At 44.9% G+C, this 5825-nt stretch overlaps 2 non-coding genes across 2 annotated transcripts; both read left to right on the forward strand.

The window, feature by feature from the left end:
- The first annotated feature begins 1374 nt into the window (after positions 1 to 1374).
- TRNAP-GGG (transfer RNA proline (anticodon GGG)) lies at positions 1375 to 1448 on the forward strand. The gene has a single exon. It is a non-coding gene; the product is annotated as a tRNA-Pro (tRNA).
- Positions 1449 to 5479: 4031 nt separating this feature from the next.
- Positions 5480 to 5551, forward strand: TRNAN-GUU (transfer RNA asparagine (anticodon GUU)). Its single transcript has one exon. It is a non-coding gene; the product is annotated as a tRNA-Asn (tRNA).
- Positions 5552 to 5825: the final 274 nt, after the last annotated feature.

The following is a 5825-nucleotide window of genomic DNA, read 5'->3' on the forward strand; positions in this document are numbered from 1 at the left end:
TTCTACCTAATTATTAAGTAAGCCACCCGTGATTATGTAAACCGATTCCTGGTGGATTAACCCCTGAGAAACAAATCCAAGCAATGAAGAATCCTGTAGATGCTACAATAGCAGGCCCTTCCCCCTGCCAACCACTAGTTATTCTGGTATGGAGATGAATAGCATATATCAGCCGAGTCACTAATGCCCAGGTTTCCTTAGGGTCCCGGCTCCAGTAGGATCCCCACGCTTCATTAGCCCACACTGCTCCAGAGAGAATACCAACAGTCAGTAGAGGAAACCCTAAGCTGATGATTCGATAACTCCATCGGTCCAATTGGTGGATCAATCGGCACCTACGTGAATTCAAGGATAGTCGATGAAAACTGTTTCTCGGATTACTTCCTGCCTGCTCGTAGCAGTGTATATCCACTCCCGGAGAGGGGGTCCAGGTAGGAAATTCTTGATTTGGACCGGGGATAGAAAATTGTTCTGCGTCATAGGTGGCAATCGGTGGAGATGTTGCTGATGGAGATCCACATAACGAAGTCACATGGCTTAGTGGCATCATACTTACATGCGTCATTAACCGATGAGGTTGCAGAGCAGGTACTAGCGGTGTGGATTGTTGCATTTCCTCAGGAAGACCCAGAGTTGCGAATCCATGGGTCGACATGGCACCTGGTGCCGTGACTGCACCTGACCATTCGTTCCGACTCCTAATTCTCATAATTACATGCATTGGGGAGAAGCTCCGTGAAAGAAACATAGATGATTCATGTAGATTGCTCGGTGGTAGATGTTTGGGTTGAATCCGACGAATCGTCGTAAATCCCGTTATACAGATGAAAGCAATTGTCATACCTCCAACGCTCAAACTAATGAGTCTCTTGAGCTTGCGAGCCAGCCCCATCCGGTGAAACAGAGTGACGGAAAGAAGCGTAAGAAAAGAAATGTGAGCGAATATGTGCTCTATATCGGTGTGAATCGTAATGAGGAGAATCCAGTGAATTAGTGAGATTTTGGAGAGTATGTACCACCCACCCATTATTCCCAGGAGATTTCGGGTTTACCCCTTAAACGTCGAAACGGGGAGAATTCCCTATTCCTACTGCTTTTCCCAGTGGTTGTATCAGACACAGCCCTCGCCTGCAGGTTGAAATTAAATGCCGCTACTCGGATTCGAACCGAGATGCTCTAGCACTGCTTCCTAAGAGCAGCGTGTCTACCAATTTCACCATAGCGGCTCGCTACTCGTTATACTTATCGTAATTAATGATATCACATCTTCGGGTGAATCGTCAATCTTCCTGGGGGAGAGTACACACGCACAACAAGGGACCTTCCCTGTCTATAGTTGATTAGGTATACGGCGCTATACTTGTATAGGAATAACGGGATATGGCGTAGCTCGGTAGCGTGCCATCTTGGGGTGATGGAGGTCGCAGGTTCAAATCCTGCTATTCCGAATAAACGAGGTCGGAACATATTTTAAACGGAATAGAAGACGTTCCCGTTCCGGGAACGCAGATTTATCTCCCGATTCTCTTTGGGTGTTATCGACCCATACCCATTCGTAGTAGGGATAGAGATAAATCGATGATCGTGATCGAGACCCTTGTATCATAGGAAGGAAGAGAGGGATTGGGCTCCTTCTTCATGCACGTAACCCCCCCCCCCTCGTGGTTATTACCAACATTCATTGATACAACTCTGTTAGTATTTGGATTTTATTTACCGCACGGTACCGTCACGCAATAATATCAACATGTACCCGTACTACTTACTAGGGATCCAAATTCATCAATAAGTTCCCTGACAATCACTTATCTCGTCTTCCCCGTTCCAACAAACAAATAGTTCACTATCTATTCCGACCGACCCCACGTCCTATTGATACGGCAATTCCTGTTACAACCGGGGAGTACTACTGACCAGTTTCAGAAATTTTTTCATTTGTCACATAGTAAAAACTTCTCGACCGTCCAGTCAAAATGGATTTAGCTGGAGAAAAAGCTTTCGATGCTACTTCATTAGTTTGGGTCTTCCAAATATGATTGCGAATCTTCCTCCGCGACCTAGAAGTACGTTTTTTTGGAACTGCCATAATGAAATCTATCTATTCGGTTTTATCATCGAAATGAATGCGACGAGTATGTTGATACGTACGAGTAGAATCAATAAATGAGGGAGGGGGTGATTGCGTAGAATCATTAGAAGGGGAACAACTGGGGGAACTGGGTTTCCATTCTATGCAAAAGAATCCCAGCAAGAATCATTGACTTCTTTATGATAACAATTTGCTAACCAACCAACTCCTTTCCATTTAAGCAAATGGGATCTACTACAGATCGAACCAAATCCTGTCTGTATCCCGATTTCCTTCGCGTCTTCTTCTTAGAATGGATCTTCCGTATCACTTTCTTCCTCTCGAAACAGGGATGCAAGACGCGCCCCCTAGCAGTTGCGTTACTCAGCCGGGGATGTCCGAGATCAATTTTGGATCCGTGACAAACCAATGAAACTCGATATATCGACATTACCGTATTGGACTCTGATGCGTTGTGCCCAAGCAGAGCGAAGTGACGAACATCATAGAATCTCCCCGGTTCTACTCGGAGTTGTTTTCCTCCAGTATCAATTGCTGCATGTCTATCCGTAATAGTCTTGTCGTGTGAAAAATAACCCAAAACAACTCAATCGGTTTGGGGTCAAAAAATGGAACCTAGATAAGTATCTCCGACACATTTGATTCCTGTCAAGTCTCGACGCCGGGCTCGCACCAGAACGAGAAACAAATGGATTATTCGGTTTGATACGCGTGATCTCACCTGTCCATATATATTCCATTCTTCGACGCTCCATATATCTGACAACTATTGACAGAAAGAGTTCCAACCCGGGTTAAATATGTTTATGGAATTATCTTATGAATGTGCTTGGATTGTCCCCTCACGCCCATTCGTAACCTCTGGTTTGATCGGATTGGCATCGTTTCTTTTTCCAAAAGCCACTAAGAGCCTTCGTCGTATACGTGCTATGCTCAGTGTTCTTTCATTAGCCGCAGCTATGTCCGTCTCTATCGCAACATTCTGGCAACAAGTTACTGGTCGCTCCACTTTTGAATACTCATGGTCATGGATTCCCAACGACGATATTTCTCCAAAGATAGGATTTTCAGTTGATTCACTTACTTCCATTACGTCGATATCAGTCACCACCATAGGTGTCTTGGTTATGATTTACAGTGATAGTCATATGCGTCACGACTAGGGATACGTAAGGTTTCCCGTCTATTTAAGTTTCTCCACTGCCTCCACGTCAGGATTAGTGTTCAGTCCCAATCCAATACAGATTCATGTTTTTCGGGAATTAGTAGGGATGTGCTCTTACTCGCCGATAGGTTTTTGGTTCGCACGACCAAGTGCTGCTAATGCCTGCCAAAAAGCTTTTGCAACTAATCGTACAGGAGATTTCGGATTATTATTGGGTATATTAGGTACGTATTGGATAACTGGTAGTTTCGAGATCCGCGAATCGTGTGATTGATTTAGTGAGTTGATTGATAACAACAGCGCCGGCTCCTCCCTTGCCAATACATGTGCTCCTCTACCATTTTTGGGTCCGGTATCTAAATCTGCACAATCCCCACTCCACGTATGGTTGCCCGATGCAACGGAAGGACCCACACCTATTTCGGCTCTTATACACGCCGCTACTATGGTAGCTGCGGGAATTTTTTTTGTAGCTCGAATGCTTGAATTGTTTGAAACCTTACCTCTAAGCATGAATGTTATCTCCTGGATAGGCGGAATAACGGCTCTACTGGGAGCGACGATAGCTCTTGCCCAGAAGGATATCAAGAAAGGTTTAGCTTATTCTACTATGTCTCAATTGGGCTACATGATGCTGGCTCTAGGTCTCGGTGCTTATAAACCTTCGTTGTTTCACCTCATTACACATGCCCATCCCAAAGCTTTGCTATTTCCCGGATCCGGTTCAGTAATTCATTCGATGGAAAGGGTTGTCGGATACTCTCCCAATAGAAGTCAAAATATGTCTCCCACGGGTGGTTCGCGAAAATATATGCCAATTACTGGAATCACTTTTCTTTCAGGTACTCTCTCTCTCTGTGGTATACCACCTCTAGCTCGTTTCCGGTCCAAAGATGAAATTATTGCAAAGAGTTGGCTACGTTCCTTTCCCCCCGGATGTATAGCCTCATTCACAGCAGTTCCAACTGCTTTCTACATGTTCCGCATCTATCTCCTCACGTTTGAGGGGAATCTACGCGCCGGTGGCGGTACCAATTCATCCCATTCCTCTATGAATAGTGTCATTCGGAGTAACACCAAAACGATAGCAACGAGTGGAGATGGGTATGATGTTCCTCCACCCCCGCGAGACGAAGGAGTCGATTCAGCAGGAGGTTATGACGGGGAAGATTCAGTCGATAGAAAAGTTTCTGCAGAGTCCAATATTCGTTCTGAGTCTCTATATCCTAAGGAATCAGACGTTTCGATGGTATTGCCTTCAGTAGTACTGTCGATACCAACTTCGTTGGTTGGATCAATAGGAGTCAATCTCGCTGGAGGAGAAACTGGTCCCGATTTGCTATCCGAGTGGTTAACTCCCCTTGCAGGCTTTTCAGAGGACAACAACAATCCCGAAAATTTGGTACAATTGCTAATAGATTCAGCAGGTTCGGTTGGTCTATCACTAGCCGGAATATCTATCTCCTACGTGATTTATGGACCGATATCCTCTCACACACAACCTTGCGGTGATATTGATCCTTTTGCCAAACAATCTATGGGTTCATTTAACCGTCTCATTGGGGACTGGTCACACAACCGGGGTTACATCGATCATTACTACGATATCCTTCTAGTGAGAGGTATTCGATTCCTGGGTGAGTTAACTCTTCTTTTCGACCAATGGGTAATTGACGGAATTATTAATGGCACCGGTATTTTGAGTTCCATAGGTGGAGAAAGCGCAAGATATGGGGAGGGCGGGAGAGTATCTTCTTATTCATTCGGATTGATGATTGGTATTATTCTACTGCTAACTGCCTTCGTTTCTCTTGTCTCCTAAGAGTTTTTTTCTTCTCCTTTCCAAGATATTCCTTATACCTCTATAAGTATCCTGTGACTATTCTACTATGTTTTCCGGAAAAGGAGAAATAGAAACTAGTGATTGGTGATCGATCGATATGCATCTTGGGGTTGGGGGGGGGGCGATCAATCACGACCAAGATCAACCATGACCGAGATCTTCCACACCAGCCCCCCCCCCGATTCGTAGGCTCTATCCGAGAAGGCAAAAGGGATTGCTATCATTACTGCTTCTTCCTATAATGAGAGTTAGGGTGTACGCGAGGTTCATGAAGTCTCGAAGAAAGCTTTGGGTCTTCGAGTGGTTAACGTCTTGCAGATCAAGGGGCGGCTCAAGGAACAAGAGTCTCTGGAAGTATATGGGATTGAATCATCTGCCACTTTCCTCGGTAGCTCAGCGGTAGAGCGGTCGGCTGTTAACCGATTGGTCGTAGGTTCAAATCCCACCCGGGGAGATTCATCCATTTCCAGTAGGATAGAAGATAGTCTAGATGATGTACCTCCCTTCAATAGGGATAATACTTCACTTACGTCAGGGGAGGGGGAGGTACCTCCTCATAATATATATCGTAGAAACCGATAGTATCTTTGAAGATTTACATTATCCACATTCGAGATTCTCAGTAATGAGGTAGTTCTCCCACACCCGTATGCCGAATCGGGACTATAACCATATAGTCGATCAACCGATAGAGGATTCAATATCATGCCTATTTTAAGCTCTAATAA

The sequence above is a fragment of the Dipteris shenzhenensis genome, unplaced genomic scaffold, assembly GCF_047967505.1.
Source record: "Dipteris shenzhenensis isolate YYH24624 ecotype China unplaced genomic scaffold, Dip_SZ_1.0 scaf0485, whole genome shotgun sequence".
NCBI lineage: Eukaryota > Viridiplantae > Streptophyta > Polypodiopsida > Gleicheniales > Dipteridaceae > Dipteris > Dipteris shenzhenensis.